Genomic DNA, 21115 nt, shown 5'->3' with positions numbered 1-21115 from the left:
TCAACTTGAACTGATCATATCCACTATGATGAGAATGGAGAATGATGTCAATAGCCATTTCATTTGAGATTTCAGAATCTAGAGCTCTCATGATCTCAAACAATCCAATTATCTTAAGAACATGCGGGCTCACTGGTTCTCCTTTCTTAAGCTTAGTCTCAAGGATCAACCTCAGAGTCTCGAATATTTCGATTCTGGCTTGGTCCTGAAACATGTTCTTCAACTCCGAGAAGATTTAGTAAGCATCCGAGTTAATGAACGTTTTCTGAAGTTCAGGATTCATGGATACAAGCATTACACATTTGACATCCCTGTTGGCCTGGATCCAACGGTTAAGGGCAACTTGAGTCACCTCCGGCCCGACGGCCTCTAGTAACTCTTCCTGAAGGACATATTATTTTTTCTCATGCATTAGAAATATTTGTAAGTTCCTTTTCCAGTCGAGGAAATTGTTGCCGTTCAACTTCTCTTTGTCGAGAATTGAACGCAGGTTGAACGAGTTGTTATTGTTTGCGGCCATTTGATTACTACATTTGAAAATAATTTGAAATAAATAACCATTCATAACCTTAATAACTTTGAAATAAATGCGAACATGCAATCATTAAAGCTATTAAACATTTCATTCATACAAAAGAAAAACATGGTCCAAAAATGAATGAAACGATTCTAATTAAGACCCTAAAAGTCCTAAATCCTTAAGCAGCTTTGGCATATCTGAAGTATTTTAAAATTCTAGGTAAGAAAAACCTATTGCTAATAATCTCCAAATTACTCTTGGTTAATAAATTAATACCATAATTTATCCCATTGCCACAACATATGCCATTGTTGTTTGAGTTAATACCACAATCAACGTGTTCCTGTGGGATACGTTACCATCTAAGTCAACTAAAATAGCACCTCGCTTTGGCGGAAACCTACTACGTTAGATCCTTAGATTTTTGTAAGTGCTTGATTTGGAAGGCAATTTTAAAACTCAATATTACTTTGGACCTAGTTGTTTCTATGTTGGTTCGATTATTTAGTGAACTTAATCTAATCGAGCATACAAACAACATTCATGCATAATATATTCATTCATTCACAATATATAGTGCATAAATAAACTTGGTGAGCTAGTATGGCCAAAAGCGTCTTGAAGCATCCAATCTTCTTCACCACCTTGTTAGCTTGGCATCGTCTTGAACTTCATTCAATGCTAACTTAAAGTTCTACACTAGAAATACTTGAAATAATTAAAAATTACATCAAAATTTCAATGGTACATAGACCATATTTAAAACTTTACATTCAAAGATAAAACGGTTCGCAGACTGTATTTAACTATCCTAGATTGGCCATACTAGTCACTTGGAGTACCTGCATTACATAAAATATACATTCTATGCATTCATCCATTCGTTTCCTAAAACAAATGGCCCAATTAAATTATGCAAGTATTTACGTGATTTATTTAAAAAAACACGTTCACATAAACGCGTCCTAAAAGAGTAATCAATTCCGAATTATTAATCCTTAGAATTTATTCTAATCAAAATTTAATTTAATTAAAAAAAAGTGCCCTACGAAAATAATTCAAATAATTATTTCATTTTAATTTCATTAAGCGGTTCCCACTCAAACTAATATTTTATTTCGGATAATTTTATATTAAATATTTAATTAAACTCACAGCCCGGCCCAAGTTAAATAAAATAATTAATTAATTATCCCCGTTAGCCATTTTAATTACTTCCTTAATCTCTTTACTCTTTCATTGCTTTCTTTAATTTCTTGAGTTCTTGATTTCTACACTTTCTTTTGGTTGTGATTTGCATTGGATTTGAGGATTTCAATTTCAAATTGCTTGTTTGATTCTTAATTTTGCTTTCAATTCAATCAACATGTCCAATTGCATAACTCTAATCCTTAGCTTAATCTCTCTTTCAATGTGTAGTGAGTAGTTTCCATGCTAGGGTTAGGGGTGATGCTTGGGAAGTATTTGGGGATGTAGAATTGAATTGTTGATGGTTATGTGATTAAATTGTGATATGCTAGATAGGATTTCCATGTTCAACATGATTGGTAGTTGCAAATGCCATTATTGATATTGAAATTGTAGTATTCATCATATTCTTGTCAAGAGATTAAGAGTGTGTGATTGCATACGAGTAGCTAGTTGATTTCATGAACCATTTTAGGACTTAGGTGACGCGAGAGCGTGCCATAGGAACTAGAGTGGTATGGCGTTCTAACCGAGAGGGATGTATCGCTAAAATAGTTGGTTGCTCCCTAGAAATTATGTCTTTGCATCATCATGTATGTTATTTGAGTCGTTTTCCCCAATGAAACTCAAGTGGATCCCCAATCCCCCTAGCTTTTCCATAATTGATTGTTTGCCATATAAGTTTAGATTCGTTAGTTTCATACAAATCAATTCAACCATTCTTCTAAGCTAGCTTGTTTGTTTTAAACTCAAGTCGCTTCGTTCTCTTGGGACGATCCCTAAACTTGCCGCTATAACTAATATAGTGTGTCAGATTAGGAGTTTTATAAATTTTGTTTGGTAGGCGGTGTTTGTTCAACGACTGGAAATCGCCCTATCACAATGGCACCGTTGTTGGGGAACGGTAGTCGTATTGGAGTTTAGTTTAACATTGAGTTTAGATTAATTAGTTTACTTCTTGCTTTTATTTTAATAGTCATTCCTCACGATTTCTTTGAGTTGTATGCAGGATCGAAGGCGAAGCCGTCATCGACCCCTCTATTTTCTCGACTTGGAGTTAGACAGGTCATTGCGTAATCTTAGGAGAATTCAAACCCGATCTTCAAGAAACAATAGATTTGCTACCTTAAGCGAGATTCTGGACCAAGGGCCTAGAAGTCCTACAATTTAGAGTATGGCTTTGCCGGTGAAGAACTTGGGAATTCCGGGGGCTTTTGAGGCCACAAGTGGAATTCAAGCACCAATCACAAATGCCAATAATTTTGAGATTAGGCCCGCTTTGATCACACTATTCCAAAGTCATATATTTTTTGGGAAGGCTAGTGAGTCGCCTCTTGAGCATTTGAAGCAATTCGAGCATTATTGCGACACAAACAAGCATAATGGGGTCACTTCGGAGTATGTGAGGCTAAAGTTGTTTCGGTTTTCGCTTATAGGGAGCGCTAGTGATTGGCTTGACAAGGAGGTCAAGCCCAACTCACTACGAACTTGGAATGAGGTCACTAATGCTTTCCTTAACAAATTATATTCACATGGGAAAACCACCGAATACCGGCACAAGATACAATCGTTTGAGCAAAAACGAGATGAGTCCTTGTTCGAAGTTTGTAGGTTCAAGGAGTATCAAAGGGAATGTCCGCACCTTGGAATTCCAAAGTTGCTCCTCCTCCAAACCTTCTATTTGGGACTTAGCCCGGCCTCAAACACTAGCCTTGATGCGGGGGAGGGTGGTACCAACAAGAAAAAAATAGAGGATCAAATTGAAGAAATCATTGAGGATGTGGTGCAGAATTATCAAGCATGGCACGTGGAGACGAGGAATTATGAAGGAAAAAGTAGGTGTGAAGACGGGAAAGACTCGACTTTTGCATTAGAGCAAGTCAACATAATCGAAAAGCTTAGCTCTCGCCTTGAAAAGCTTGAGAGTGCTCCTAGTCACCCACAATCTCCATCAACAATTCCTCCACCGTCGGCCACCCTTCTCACCAAAGGGAAGGGAAAGGTTAGTTCCTACAACACCATGCCCCCTAATACTTCGTTTTGTGATATTTGTGGTGGACACGATCATTTTACTAACATGTGCCACCTATTACAAAATGTTTCCTTTGATGAACATGACTCATCTTATGAGCAAGACTTTGATATTGAGTATGCAAATGCTCTTAATGAAAGACCTGGGTACGATGGTGAAGGAAATAATGCCCTTGGTCCAAGTATGCATTCAATGCCAAGTCTAATAAATGCGGTTCAGTATTAATTATACAAGTTAATAATTCAGTGAGATCAAGTGAACTGCATGCCTAGCTAGAGGCCGCTTCAGTTCTAGTAGAATTAATAATATTAATCCACAGCTTACTCTTGACTGAACCCGTAGGGTCACACCAATAGTACGTGAACGGATCAAGTATTTAAGTGAATTAATTACTCCATTTATGGATATTCAGAATCGACGGATCTCGGTTCCAGTGGGAGCTGAAATTGTCAAAAGGCAAATTATGAATACTCCGGAAACGATGATATTGCCGGAAACGGAAATATGGATCGTATCAGAAATAAAAATATTATCCAAGTCGTACATGATGCCGGAAACGGAAAAATGGTACGTATCGGAAAATATCATCGGAAATGGAAATATTGCCGGAATCGAAAATATTGCCGGAAACGGAAATATTGTCGGAATCAGAAATATTATCGGAATCGGAAAATAATTCCGGAATCGGAAATATTAAATATTTGTTCGAAACGGAAATTAATTCCGGAATCGGAAATATTAAATATTGATCGAATCAGAAATGAATTCCGGAATTGGAAAACTAATCGGAAGCGCGTCATACAAAATAAACATCGGACGAGCTTGCTAGACGCAAGACCCAGCACGAAGCCAGACCTGCGCCTAGCGAAGCCCGCGCACAGCAAGGCGAGCCAGCAGCCCGCCAAGGCACGCAAGGCCCAGCCAAGAAGCACGCAAGGCCAGGCCTAGCGAGCAAGGCAAGGCCAGCAGGCTGGCGCGCCCAAGCATGGGCTGCGAGCCAGCGCTGCTGGGCCGAGCTCCGCGCGCGCGCGCCCAGCGCCCTTCGTGGGCTGTGCGTGTGTGTGCCTTGAGTTCGTGCATGCATCGAATCCTTAAGCGTTAAGGATTAGTTCAACTAAAGATTATTTTCCTAAAACTACTAGAATTAGTTGTTGAGTTAAACACTAAATTAATAGATTTGATTGGTATCTAATTCTAATAAGATTAGATAAGTTGAATCCTAGTAGGTTTCTAGTTCCGATAATCCTACCCTATAAATAGGTGATGGCAATCACAATTTATAATACATCAATTCAAGTATTCATATAGTTTTAAGTTAAAAACTAAAGTGAATAATTTGCCACAAAATTATAACCGAATATAATAATACCTTATGCTAAATTCTAGTTAATTGAATCTAAGGCGGATCTGAACGTGCTGTGGACTATCTATGGAGGGACTACACTTGGAGTCCTAAACTTTTTCTTGTTCGGTTCGGGAGTAGCTAGGGAGGGCACGCTACAAATGTATGCATTAATTATGATAATTGTTATGTGGCAATTAATTTGGATTCCTGGCTTTATGGTTTTTCCGCATGAAATATATGTTTTTTATTTGTCATAACTTAATAGTGGAATAAATTATAGTTAACATGGTTAAATTTTATAAATTTGCAATGAATTAAAGGGGTGATTAATTTCGTTGATTGTAATTAATTGCAAATTCGTGCGATTATTTAATTATATGTTCGCAGGATTTTCGGCAGTTTAGTCAATAATGGTCGGAATCGTATAATTTAATAGTGAATTTCGCATGTAAACGGCGTTTTAAAATTTTGACTAAAATCAAAGATTTGATGCCGAACCTAGAATTCCCAAATTCGAAGCCTAACTATGACTTTTCGGAGGTTTTAGTTTTTCCAACGCAAAATTTGTAATTTTTAAGATGTTAAATTAAATATTTGCGATTCTTGTTTGTAAATCTTGAATCTATGATTGACCTACTGTATATGTTTAACAAATTTAATGCCTAAGCTTGTTAATTATACAACCTAATTTGTAATTGTAATTAATTTGTTGACATTCGAATAATTAGAATTTTATCTGATTTTCATAATTAATTAGCAATTTAATTAGGAATCCATGATTAAAAACCATCATAAAGTTTGTTAAATTTGAAAAATTTTAAAATTTTATGACCTAGATTTGAGTCCATGAAAATAAACTTGATCGGAAATTAATTTGAATAATAAATTTTCGATTTTTTGCCCTAAATTTATGAAATTAATATGATTTATTAATTCTTCTATAAATTTTTTAAAAAAAGTTATAAAAATCCGTTCACAAATCTTGCACGCACAAAACAATGGACGCCAAGTGTAACCCTTAAGGGGTGTTGTATAGTGCGGGCATGCGACGACGAGCAAGGGAGCTCGTCGCCCATGCGGTACGTATGCAGCGAGCAAGGGCGTGGCACGAGAGTGCAAGGCAGCAGCCTGCCTTGCGTCGAGTGCTGCGAGCAATGGGCGGATGGGGCGAGAAGCAAGGCACCAAGCAAGCACTGGATGCGCGCGCGGGCAGCGAGCGATGCTCCGCAGCTGCGAGCGCTGCCTCGCCCAGCGAGTGATGCCTCGCCACAGCGAGCGAGCTGCTTCGCGTAGGCGTGGCTGGCTCAGCTTGCTACGTCTACACGTGGCTGCTCGTGCCTTGCTATGCGATTAGTCGAGTGGGCAGCCCATGGGGCGTTGCTGCTACGTGGACTCGACGAGGCATGGGCGCGAGCCCATGGCCTCGTCTTGACCCGATTGGTTCGTTTTAATTTAATTTTGATTTTCAGTTGGAAAAACGATTTGAATTAAATTTAAAATTCGTAATTTAATTTTCTCGGAATTTAATTTTGAATAATTTAATTATTATAAATTTTATTCGGTTTTTTCATGAAATGCCCCTGAGGTTTGCAATAATGCACCAAATACACCTGCGCGTTTCAAAATTCATAAAATACCCCTATTTAATCAAAACTGTTCACCAAATACCCCTATTATGACTTTCCGTTAGTCCTCCGTTAAGTCATGTTTAAAATTCATAAAATACACCTAAATATAAAGGTTTTGCATAGTATACACCTATTTGTAAAGTTCTTTGCACCAAATACCCAAACTTCATAATTTGAATCCAGCGGCTAATTTTAATTCAATATAGCCGTTATGTTCATGCTGCCTATAAGTAAGGCTGTTGTTCACTTGACTTGCTCCATGTTTAGCCCTCTATTTCCTAAATAGCCATGAGTTCTAATTCAAAAACCGGATCCTCTTCCATCCCAAATTTGTCATACCTAAGAGTTCCAAATAAAAACTGCAATTGTGGGAGAAGATTTGCAATTAGGAGCTCGGAAACGGCTAAAAATCCGCAAAAGCTTTACTACAAGTGTGATCCTTGTGATAATTTCAAGTGGTGCAAAGGTTTTGTTGAGCAGACATTTGATGAAGCTCAAAGCAAGGGAAACAGAGCTGATGAAAACAGGGGAATGCAAGAAGAAAACAGGGGAATGCAAGAAGGAAGCAGGGGAATGCATGAAGAGTTGAAGCTATTGAAGAAGAAACTGAAACAACAGAAACAACAATTCAAGTTTGCAATAAAAATTGGTGTAATAATGTTTGCATTTCTAATTTGGATAGCAATGAAGTAGAGTTGTAACAAATTTCAAGCAATAACATCACTTGTTTAAGCATATGAGCTTTACAAAAACTGATTTCTAAGTGGACAAATGCCACTGAAACTGCACAAAAACATCTTGTCTAAGCAATTGTGTTCTTTCCAAAAAGTGATACTAACTGTAAATTGCCTAAGCTATTTTAACTTTGTGCACCTACAATTCACCAAAAACTGACTAACTTTTAACTTTGTGCATGGTTAAGTTGCTGTGTTTGCTCTTTTCCTCCCCCTTGGACCCCCTTGTGATGTACTTGCTCCTGCTGCTGCTGAAGTGCTTGGTCCTCCATTCTTACATGTCCTTGAGTTATGACCAAACTCCCTGCACTTTCCACATTTCACATTGCTGTTCCTCTTCCCCTTCCTGGGTTCATTTGGTCCTCTCTTTCTCTTCTTAGCAGGTCTGCCAGCCTGTCTTTTGATGACTGGAGGCTGAATGGTAGGGAGAGAAAAGTTAGGCCACTGTGTTGGGTCTGACATGGGGTGAATATGGTCTGCATATGTAAGCTTGTATGCAGCAGACTTGAAGAATGGGGAGACAAAATCAATGGGGTTCAGCCTTTGGTCATAAATCACCCTGAGTGCATGCTTGCAGGGGATTCCAGAAATTTGCCACTTCCCACACCCACAGCTTCTAGTTGATAACCTGATGGGGAAGTTCACATGTGCATCTCTGACCTCAAATTCCCCCCCACCACAGGCTGTAGCATAGCAGAACCTAGACTCTCCTGTTCTTTCATCCACCTCTTTCTTGGCATACTCAGTCAACTAACCATCCTCCATATCAATTGCCATGTCAAATCTTGCCCCAACCCTCTCCATACACCACTTTCTGATTGCTGTACAACAACACAACAACATACATCATTATACACAGAACATCACAAACATCACAAAATAAAGGAACAGAACATGAAGTGGTGAGCTATACCTTCCAACAATGAGAATACAGGCATGTCTCTGTATGGTTTTGTGCATGCATTGAATGACTCCACAAAGTTTGTTGTGTTGTGATCACAACAAACAGCAGGGGGGGTCAAACATATGCCTGGACCACTGCTCCTGGCATGTGTCCAAGTATGCAGCAGCATTTGGATCATGAGCAGTGATCTTCTCTAATGCTTTACCATACACATACTCATTGTGTGCATTTGCAGCTATCCAAAACAGTTTGAAGAAAGCAGATCCACTAAATCCATTGTTTTTGCAATTCATGTACAAGTGTTGGCAGCAAACTCTCCTAGTAGCTCTAGGAAAAGTATCTCTCATTGCCAAGTCAACTCCCTACACAGAATATGTTCATTTTAGGCCAATCATATCTGTTGCAATATTATAAAATTGAAACAAAAAAGGAGCAAAATAAACATATACCTTCATCCTGTCACTGATGAAGGTCCAATCATCTTTGTTGCAACCCTCTTGCTCAAACATCAAAGCTATGTGATCCATGATGCAATAACAACCACATTGCAGTCATCCTAAAGGGAAAATTTAAGAAAAAAAAACATGAATTTCGATTCAACCAACAACAATTCATCAATAAACAACCACAATCATGATCACAATGAAATTCAACAGGTCACAATCACAACTTACAACTAACCAAACAATTATTCACAACAAATCCAAGGAATAACTAACTTCTAACCAATCAATTAATCTCAACTGACAATTTCAAAAAATCACTCACAATTTCGCAAAACCCTAACCCTAATCAATTTCGCGAAAAAATTGTACTTTACAAGCAAAATAAATCAGCGAAGAAGGGATTATTACCTTGAAGTAGATAATCCAACTAGGAAAAGGGCCCTTGTTCGTCCACTGCACCCGAAGCTCTAAATCGCCTCCAAGTTGCCCCCTTTTTGTCGCGAATTCACCAAACGAACACCCACGAACTCGCCAAAAGAGAACGCAACAAATTTCACTAAATTCTTGAAGATCTACCCAGAATTTTGTCAGTTATAGTAGAATTGATGAGGGTTGAAGAACAGGGGAAAGGAGAGAGAAAGAAGAGAAGTTGAGAAGTTTTTTTTTTTTTTGGAATTTCAGTCACAATTGTTACCTAAATCGCGCCAAACAACAATTAAGGGCAAATTGGTAAAACGTCACCAACGGCAAGCTAACGTCCGTTAAATCCAGGAGCATTTAATGAACAGTACGGAACTTTAGGGGTATTTTATGAATTTTGAAACGCGCAGGTGTATTTGGTGCATTATTGCAAACCTCAGGGGCATTTCATGAAAAAACCGAATTTTATTTATACTAATTATTTTACTAAATTAAAACCTTGATTAAATTTAAATTAATTAATTTAATAAACTGAAAATAAATTAAAGGATTTAAATAATAAATTCATATGAGCTTTAAATATTAATTAAATTTGTATGTTTCCGGTTGGACTAGGAAATACAATTTTATGTTTAAAATTAGTAAAGCATGTAAATTTCTTGGTTTTAGTGGGAGCGTTTTAGTCATAAACTCTTGATTAGGTCTACATTCCTTTAAGGTTAAAACAACTCGATTAGAATTAATAAGGATTGAATTTGTAGATTATTGGAAGCCTTGATTAATTGCTGCAAATATTTATGTGATGCATAATATGTTCTACTAACCAGCTATGTGGGCCATTCATTGATAAATGAATGGGTGAATCGTATATTGTAAATGTACTGTTTTGCAGGTTATGGAAAGTGACTAGTATGGCCCAAATAGGATAGAAAATATGGTCTGCGTACCATTAATTTGAATGTAATATTGGTCTAAAGTACCAAAGTTTTATTGCTTTAAATATGGTCTGCGTACCATCAAATAGTTGTAATTAGTTTCAATTATAGCATATCCTATTTGAAGAAAATGGCGCCTCCCATGGTGAAATTCAAGACAGAGTTTCCAATCTATTTCAAGACGGAGTTTGAAGTTGAAGCTTCAAGATGAAGTCCGGCCATACTAGATCACATTTATATCTTATGCATGCTTTAAGTAATTTATTGCTTTAAATATGTCTTAATTATGCATGAGATTGTGACTTGATTATGTTGCATGATTAAGGATTTTAGTTCACTTAAAATCTAACCAACATAGTAAGAGCCTTAAGTTCCAAACTTCAAAAATTGAGTTAAATGGTGCCATGCCAAAATAACACTTACTTGGATAACCTTTACATCAATCTTAGTAATAGTTTTCCGCCATAGCGAGGTGTTACTTATTGATCCAAAAGGGGTAAGGTACACAAATAATTGTGAGTACATGTTAGTTTTGGTGAAACTCAGCGATATAAGTAAGGAGTCCTTTTATGTCGTGGCAAATGGGATAGGTTTTCCTAATAAGTTCTTAGACGTGCCTATCAACCAAGAGTAGTTTCTAGATTATTAGCAAAGGATTTGCTTACCTAAAATATTTTAGAATTGAGTCTAAATACATAATGTATTTAATTCTTCAATGATTTAAGGATCTTGGATTCATATTATTCATACCTGCCGGAACAATAAATTCGAATAAAATGCCAATGACTTGTTTACATTGCATGATTGCTTTTATTTTCAAGTTATTACTCATGATAAATGTTTAGCCATTGCATGCTTCAATGTATGTTTTAATTATTGTTTATAATTAAATATCTTGCACTGTAGTCAATCATTTTAAAAAGGTAATAGTAAATTTCCTCGATTGGTAGTGAATCCAAGAACGATTCACGGAAATGAGAGAAAGTGAGCAATTTAAAATGTACGTTTCTTTTAGCGACTTTTATGGTTGTTTTCGAGTATCAAATTCGAATGGCAAACCGGTTGGTGCTTGTGAATTCAAAATACAATGTAGTTTTGAGATCATAAAGAATTGAGTTTAAACGCTCAGCTTTACCAATGGTTAACAACCTAATATCTTTATCCATTTAATTCTCGAATGAGTCTAGTCCCTAGACATTCAAATAGATCGATGCTTACTTTAGAAGCTTCTGGTAAGTTTATCTAGTTGAAACAGATTATTCAACATATGTAAAATGATAAGAACATTGTTGGAGTGACATTGGACATGTCTAACAAAGTATAAAAGTCAACACTAGAGAAGTCAATTCTTAAGACTATAAGAAAGGGTACAAGAAATAGGAAAACAAGGAACAAATGAAAGGAATTTACGATTCCGTTTCTACCTATAAGTTTATGTTTAAAGAGAAGTGACCTAGCAATCAAACATCCTTGGTATCATATACCGCTTGAGGTTCTTACTTCGGTAATAACTCAAACAATGGAAGCTAGGCTACACTAATGGCCTACAAGGGGGAAATGAAGCATGGCATTGCTACATTAGTTGTAGGGTCATCTAGTTTGTTTTAAGTCCTTTCAAGGCTGGAACTTAATGGCTATTTTGTTCCATAATCAGCATACCTAAATTTATGTTTTCAAACATAGAAAGACTCATATTCAAAAAGGACAAAAACAATGTTTGTTTGTTATTTGAATGAAATGGTCATTTATGGGTTGAGTCAATATGCTTGATTAAAACAAACAACTCTTTAACAATAACAACTTTACTAGGTTCAAATCAATCTCTTGATTTGAGTTCCACAAATCTTTGGCATTGTTTCTTAGACCATGTCAACGAGTTAACATTCAAAAGCTCTATTTTCATGAACTTCTGAAAGTTGGTTGATTTCTAGATCAATTCAAGACAAGCTAGTCTTACTTGTTGAAAGCAATAAAAGATATGAACTATTGTTAGAACACCTAGACAATAGAGTTCAAAGCTAAAGAATGATTTTATGACTTTATTATTTCACCTAGATTTGAGTGAATATTGGTTTATTTACTCAAAGTGATATAAGTTTGAATCCGTTTGGCTAGTTCAAAGATTCAGAAGTATAAAATCCGCATGGCAAGAAATCATAAAGATCTAGGTTAGATCATGATTATGATTACTTTAAGACCAAAAATGATCATCAATAATTGTGTGTTGTAATTTCACGATCTAGCTCCATAAGATATGGCATATTGTAGACACCTACTTTTGTCCCCATTCCCGAAAGGGAAAGGTTCGATGATGAAAACGTAAATCTCCACTTGACAACACATCTTCCTATGAAATAAACGAATCTCAATTCCCCTTTTCATTTCACCCGAAACCTGCTATTTATGGAAACCTGCTAAAAGTAGTAACTGCCGTAAAAGGTAGCTTCTAAAAGTGGCAAATCATAAAAGATAGAAACCTGTCAGAATTAGGTGTTGCATTCCAACATAAATCCTAAATGAGATACAAAACTGCGAGAATCCTATTCCTAATATGATTCGGAAATAAGAGTTACGTGTTAATTAAAATCCTAACGAGCCTAGAGTTCGTAACGGGCCCATACGCATTCCGTCATAAAATTGATATGCGCTAAAAGACTCGGTTAAGTCTCAAACTCTACGGATTTCAGGAATCCGAATCTGACTAAAGAAAACAGCCCAGACCCTATTTTCAACGCCTGGCTCTGGGCGCCGAAATCTTCGGCGCCCAGGCCTGGGCGCTGAAAATACCTGGGTACGTGTTTTTTCCTAATTCTTTGTGGATTAGAACTCTGCAATTCTATCTTTCCACGAAATCTTCCCTATAAATAGGCCCCTAAATTCGACGTGAAAAGGACACACAACAACACACAATTATATTCTGAGTATTGACTCCAACCCTTAGCCTAAGCCTCTCGCTGCGAAACTGTTCACACGTTCTGTCGCAATCGATCCATGAATCGAACAGAACGTATCCTGTCCCATAATTGAGATTCGTTAAATAAAATGGAGAAATAGCAAAGTCAAAGTGGTTAGTTTTCTAAGAACCGTGACGCACCTCTCAAGGGTGCGTCGTAATGTGTCCCTTTTCGATGATTTAACTGCTTTCCTCGCCCTTTTTATGAACTGTTAAACTAACCTAATCTGATTGTTCCATCATGCCTAACAAATATAATATTTTGGGAAATCGGATTATCATGCTAGGTCCTTTAATGCTATTTAAATCAGATAATCACGAGCTAATTAGTATTATATGTTGCATATTGCTAAAATCAACTCAGATTAGTTTAATAGTTAACCCATGTCCCTTCAATTATTTATGTTGAGCTAGTAAGGATATCCTGCCTCTGGAGTTATCGACGAGCGAAGTACTCCTCTCGGTAGTTACAGTCCCCCGAACCCTCAATCTCTACCTTGCGGGTGTATGTTGAGAGATCCCCACACCAGGGATCACAAGGTAACCTACGGCCGTCGTCGTCAAACATAATTGCACTCCCTTTATGTCACGATAACCGAGTTTTGTCAGTTTTTCTCATTGTCGTTAAAAACTGAATGGCGACTTCTATATTACTAGTCAATTGGGTGATACTCACAGGAAATCCAATTACACTTGATTGAATAAAAAGAATCGTCACACCCACGAGGGACGAGGTCACGCATTAGCCTCGTGCTTTTTTGACCCCCTCACAGTGGTGACTCCACTGGGGAAAGTTAAGAAAATACTCGTGCTTGTAGGTAATCAAAATAGCCGAAGGGTGAAACGATCCTACCCCGCGTTTATTTCCCCATCAAGTTGGGACGATCTGAAAATCAGCATATTAATGTGAACGGGCAGAACCGCATAACGAATCTCGGCTCCCTCGGGAGTTGGGACTAAGGATACCTTTTTTCGCCAATAGGGGGATGCATACGCCGCGCATGTTTCCCACTCGGTACTTGTGCTGGTAGTACACCTATCCCGAACCCAATCGCTCGCCCATTAGGTCCCTCTCGCCTGCATGCCCTCTTGGCTTGCACTTGCGGGTTGGCCTCTTGGGCGAAATTCGTCTGTTGAAGACACTACCTCGACCGGGGCATGTGTTGGATCTACGATAGAAGCGGTACCAAGCCAGGCGCAAATAAACTACCCATAGAAGCCTATCATAAACTACGCGGCATATTTAATTTTCAAATCCATGTTTGTAATGTAGTTATGTGTAGCGAAATATGTGATTGTGTGTGACAAACTATCCTAGAAAACCAACGACCTTAAAAATTGCCCAAACATTCATAGACTAATTTGCCAAAGAGTTATACCGAAACACGTGTTCCGCAAACCCGAATGATCGCCACAAAAATAAGCGACGCTCGGGATGGCCTGTAACGAATCCCACAAACGCTGTTACGCGTAAAGGACGTTATTAGGCAAGCACGCAAATCGAAGTCGCATAAACAGAAGACAGAAAATGAGAACCAGCCAGGGACGAATCTTCAACGCCCCTGGCTGGGCGCCAGAATTTCTCACGCCCCTCGCTGGGCGCTGAAGCTGCTGCTTGGCCTTCTGGTCAGTCCCAGCAGCCTCTGTGCCCGTGCGAAAGGAAAATACGTAGCGCAAAAAATGTTCATAAAAGAGTTGCTACAAGGGCGTAAGAAAAGCACTCGATTTCAAAAGCGACTCGCAAAAAATTAATAACTCTTTGTGTCGTTGTTAGGCCTCCTACGACGACAATACCTGGCACCAAAACCGAACGTGCTAATAACTATGAATGTCACACGGGCAAGTGTTTCGAAAATCCAAAGAATGACCAAAATAAAAAAAAAACCAAAAAGTGTACCGATAAGAGAAAGAGTGAAAAAACCCATTTAGAGAGTCGAAGTCTAGACTAAGTAATGCTTGAAACTTTGGGAACCTAAACTTTAGCTTATCTTATGCCTAGGACTGGTCCTGCCACGTGGTGCCGATCAGGGAATCAAAGGTTAGTGCGTCTCGAAGATACGTCGCCAACACCAGGTTTAGTAACTCCAAGCTCCGTCCGTCGTCCCTCATTTCAAGGATCTCTGCTTCCCCAACCTCGATTCGCACCTTCAAACATGTCCATCGAAGATTTGCGAGACCAGATGGTCCAAATGACCCAACTTATGGGCCAACTGAAAATGGAAAATGAAGCTTTAGCGGCTGCGCAAGCCAAAAATGACCTCGATAACGAGAAGAGGATTGAAAAAATGGTCCTACAGCAAACCAAGGGGAGCAAATACTTCTCCCTCGATCCTGAACCTTTTCCTGGCAAATTACCAGAAAAGTTCAGTTCAACTGACTTACCAAAGTTCAAGGCCACGGACAACCCCCATGATCATCTACTGAGCTTTGTGAATACCATGAACTTGAAAGGCGTGGACAAGTCCATGTACTTACCTGCCTTTCCTTTTTCCTTGTAACCTGTGCCGCTCAAATGGTACTATCACCAGGACCCTAAGCTCTTCCCCACTTGGGAAGACTTTGTCAATGTCTTCATCAAGCAATACTCGTCGAACATGGATTTCCATGTCACCATGCGCGAGCTGGAAGTTCTCTTCCAAAAGAAAAATGAGGGTTTCACAACCTACTTTGCTAGATGGAGGGACCAGGCGGCCCAGCTAATCAATAGGCCTCCCGAAACAGAATTGGTCCAAAAATTCATTGACAACCTGGACCCGGCTTACAGACAACACCTTAGGTACCTGGGACTCGACACTTTCAAAAGACTTTATGATGTGGGAATAAAGATCGAGGACGACCTCGCCAAAACCATACAGAGCAAACCCACATATAAGACCAACACCTATAATCGGGGTAACACATCCCAAGCCCAAGAAGTCCATGCTGTAGAAGAGACTCCCGCCCGAAGAAACCCTACAAGATGGGTACGAGACCGAAAGTTTGCCCCACTCGGGTCAACTTTGGTACAAGCCTTTGAAAGACTAACCAATCAAGGAAAGTTGAGACCTATAGGCCCCACCCGTGACCCTCCTGTCAAAAGCAAATATTGGGTCAAAGGTACTTACTGCAAATTCCATCAAGGAAATGGGCATGACACTGAAAACTGCTAGAATCTAAAACATACGATCCAAGACATGATAGAGGATGAAGTGATACCTCTCCCTAACGTTGGCAAACCCAACAACAAGAGCCCACTCGGCTCTTGTCACATCTCTCTCGACCAACCAGAGAATTTCGACCCCACGGTGTATATTACACCTCAAGGTGCACCACTCGCTGTGGTCCCTATGGATCGAATCGAGAGGGAAGTGTGCGGTGTGTGGAACGATGATGCTGAAGATATTTACCTATCTCAAGTCTCGGGCCAGGACTTCTTCACTGAAACTTGGCCCGGGTATGCTCTCATTGACACCACCCCTCAGGAGCCCGAGGTCGACAACCTCACCCGATCCGGAAGAATATACCAACCGGGTATTCACCCACCTCCTATGAACGACATCCCGGTTAGGCAAACTCCTGAGAATGGACGGCACGCCACCATCGCGGAAGTCATTGAAAATCCTCTCCTGAAACAACTAAAAAGAACCTAGGCCGAGATTACCATCTGGGATCTTATGTGTACTTCAAAGGAACATCGCGAAAAGCTTATTCGCTCACTTGACCTCATCTCAGTACCTACAGATATCACACCTGACTCATTGGTTAGCTATGTCACGAGAGATGCCGGAGAAAAGGCCATAGTTTTCACCGATAAAGACTTACCCAAAGAGGGGGGTGCTCAAATTAAAGCCCTATACCTAGTGGTTGGATGCAAAGGACAAAACATCCCCCTAGCGCTCGTAGATAATGGTTCGGCGGTTAACGTCTGCCCATTGCGAACCGCCCATTGCTTGGGGCTAGGAAACGATGACTTCCAAACCTCCACGCAAGGGGTACGAGCTTATGATAACTCCTGAAGGCCTGTATTGGGAAAAATCAACCTTACCATACAAACCGGGCCTGTGGCACGCACCACGGAGTTTCAAATAATCGACATCAAGCCCACTTTCAACCTCCTCTTGGGGCGACCTTGGCTCCATGACTTAGGAGGTGTGGCTTCTACCTTGCACCAAATGGTTAAACTTAACCATAACGGGGTAATACTAGAAATCCGCGCCCCTCCTCTCGACGTCAGTTGTACTATGGTTGGAACGGCCGAAACTGCAGACGACCTTTATGGGTTTCAAATGGAAGAAACAATCCAGTTCATCGAAGATTATGATCCAGCATTCTTAGACCCCCATGCATCCCGAGTCATCCCTAGAATGCTGTTAGCTCAAGGTTATTTCCCAGGAACCCCATTGGGCATAAGGAAGAAGGAATACACATTCCACCATTTTCCCGACAAATCTACTCCCTTTGGCTTAGGTTATGAACCAACGGAGGAAGATATTGCTGACCGCCTATCTAGGCTACGCCGTAACAAAGCCAAACAAACCACCCTCCTTCCCCCATATCAAAGGACCCTTAACGGGATGTTCGTTCGGGAAGGAGAAGAACACCCATGCTGTGATTTCCCTGAACCCTTCGTTCAGGATGGCTTGCTAAAACCCGGATTTGAAATTTTCCATGACTGCCACACCTTGGATGAGGCACCCCACCTCACCAAGACCTAAAACAGCTGAAATATTGGACAACCAGGCTCTATGGACATTGTTTAACGAATCAAGGCCTATGGAGAACGAGACTGTGATGACTACCCTAGCTTTACAAGATGAAGGTTTCGATCCAACCCGGTTAATCTCTCTTGCATCAACACTAGAAGAGGTCGAGAACGGATGGGTGAAGACATATCAGTGGGTCAATGCAAAAGGAATGGAATTCAAGATGAGTACCGGTGAAGGACCGAAGTTTTATGAGACTAAACCCCAGGCTTGAGCCACGTAGAGCACCATTAGTAAAAAGCGCCTAGTAGTTCTTTAGATTCATAGAAAAAATAATAGAGACTTTAGATGGTCCTAAGGCCGCTTAGAATATAGGACAGTTTTATTTCAGTGTGTTTTCCTTACTTTCCGAATCAATAAAGGCGTAATATTTCTCCTAAAAATTTTATTCTAACACTAAATAAACACCAAATGTACTTGCAAAATACAAAAATAAAGAGGCGGCCCACTATAGGCCCAGCAAACAAAGCCCACTCGGTTTTGAAATAGTGCCATGGGAACCAATTCTCGAAACCCACAAAATAAACCACACTATCCCATTCATATCCCCAAAACCTAAAAAGCCAACCAGTGTCATCATAAGAGCCAATCCATGCAACCCAAAATCAAAGGAAATCAAAAATCCAAAACAATGCAAATGTTACCAAAAAAAAAACAGATTCATAAAACATAGATTCCATCATACCCTTCACTAACAACCCACCTCCAAAGCCTACACAAAGATCTTCATAAATTCCGCACCCTAACTCCATTTTCAAAACTGTTTTGAGTCACCAATAGAAAAAATTAATCTGGACAAAAATGCGTTTCACGCTATCAGTCAAGAAAGCCTCTAAAATAGCCTCAAAATTAACTTTAAATACGAAGCAAAATATCAAGGCACAAAAAAATAAATAAATAGAAATAAACGCAAGAATATGTGAAGCAAAGCGTCAACAATTGACCGCCCAAGACATTTTCAGCGCCCAGGGCTGGGCGCCGGAATTTCTGACGCCCCAGCCTGGGCGTTGAAACTCTCTGCCTGCCAAAAGTTTTCTTTTCAGAAGTGCTCGTCATTTTATCCGCACACAACGGAAAAATAACGAACACTTGGGGGGTACAGTACGTATCCAAATAGGCTTACCAACCAAGAATATAGCCATACAAATTAGTCGAATTTCGAATTTCATATTTTACACGACTTATGGCAAAAAAAAATGGCAGATGAAAATAATGATAAATACTTCACTCATTTGACCGACTAAGTAATATGTTTCCACCTCAGGGCATATCTACCGAAATCCGGCATACTAGAACTAATTAAAAAGCTAGAACTACGCGCGACCTGATTCTGACAAGATACGTAGGCAATCCTTACCAAGGATTCGGTCCAAATAATAAAAAAAATATTCTTTGTGCAAAAAAGTGTTAGACATATAAAATACATAAAAAAGAGGAGAAACAAAAACTTGTAAAAACTAAAAATACGCCTTTATTAAAATATAATAAGAAGGAAAACAGAGTGCTAAAAATAAAAACAAACACGACTGAAATAAATAGAGGGCACCAACACCCTAGCAAGAACTACACTACTCTAGTTCTTCTGGATCATCAAATAAAGTCTTGTAGAGGGCAATATTCGCAGGATCCACTCCCACAGTCCTCTGCGCTGCCCCAATGTCAATCTCCATGAGAACCGGCTCCTGGACACTAACTTCCAAAGATGCCAAGGCTTCATAAACGTTCTCAGTTATAGCCCGCTCAGCCTCGAGGGCACAGGCAATGGTGGGAGAAGGATTATTATCATCAATTAGACTAGCCACTGTTTCTACAGGCGGCTGAGCCTTCCTAACCCATACATTTTTCCGGCGACGATCTCCGCGAGAGCTTGCATTTCTTTTAACAACAACAGGACCCTTCATGTTAGGCATCTTTTTAGGCCTGAAACTGGAACGGGGAGGAACTTCCTTTCGCTTTCGATCAGGACGAGCTTTCACAGTCTTAACACTATAGGTACGAGGTTTGGCAGAATCAGGACCCTCATACTTAACACGAATACGAGGTATCAAAAGCTCAGCCGGCTCCCCATTACGAGCCTCGGTCCTCACATCTTTGTCATCGTAGCTCATCCACAACTTGTAGTTTTCACAAAGACCCACAAAGCCATTTGTAGCTACGGCCCAACGCGGGAGACCATCATAATACTTAGCCCACGATAAGACCCGTGTTTGTGAAAAGGCCGCTACCTTAGGTGGTACCGTATCAGAAAAGGGGATAGTCTGCCTTAAACCATATTGACGCATGACTCGGTAAGGGAAAATATAAATGGGACGAGATAGCCCCAACAAAGAAACATAAACCGATACATCAGAACCCCCTGTCATAGTAGTCAAACCCCACCACGGTACCACCCACTTAATAGAACAAATGCCATAAGTAAAAAAGGAGGTCCATTCGGCCTCGTCCTGGCCTTGGTGCAAGTATTTTCGGTTACCCAAAGCTATAGGGCGATAATGTTTAGGATTGGCAGGAGCTTCCAAAAGTCTAAGCCGTTCCGCAAGCCAAATCTGCAAAAACAGGTACGATCGAATCAAAAGAATGAAAAGAAAGAAAAAACGGTTCCTAGGGCGCAGTTTCAACGCCCAGGACCAGGCGCCGAAAATTCCAGCGCCCAGCCCTGGGCGCTGAAACTCAGCCCCAGGCAAAAAGAAATATATGCAAAAGGGACGTGTATGCGCGCAAAGAAAAAATCGATTACCTGCAGTAATAGGGGGCTTCCCTTAAAATGTTCGGATTTGGCATCCTTCTTCAGCTCATCCGCCCTCAGCAAAGTCTCGGCAACAACCAACGGCATGATAGAATAGCAACTTTCCATCTGGTTAATCAAGGGGATCAACCTTATGTCACCGAACTCACCATTGTTATTCGATAGCAAATAATGATTCAACAAGCAAAATACAAGGGCTCGGATATTTAATTTCTGTTCGGTCATATTCTTACTAGGCCTAAAGTGATGTTTTACAAGTTTTGCCAAGTTAACCTTATCAACTACAACAATTTCAGCAAACATGTTATCATCTAGCCCTAGGAAAGCCCTTATGGTTGTTTTATCCTCTTCAATAGTGCCAGGGGTAACAGGAGTAGCATTAGTAGGATAACCAAGGATCGCAGCAAATTCATCAGGCAAAGGACATATTTCGTTGCCCCGAAAGGCAAAAACATGATGATCGGAGTCTCAAAAGCTTAGGGTAGCATGCAAAAAGTTATAATCAATATTAATTTGTTGTAA

The sequence above is a fragment of the Spinacia oleracea genome, chromosome 1 (assembly GCF_020520425.1).
Source record: "Spinacia oleracea cultivar Varoflay chromosome 1, BTI_SOV_V1, whole genome shotgun sequence".
In the NCBI taxonomy this organism is placed as follows: Eukaryota; Viridiplantae; Streptophyta; class Magnoliopsida; order Caryophyllales; family Amaranthaceae; genus Spinacia; species Spinacia oleracea.
This window is presented reverse-complemented; position numbering follows the sequence as displayed.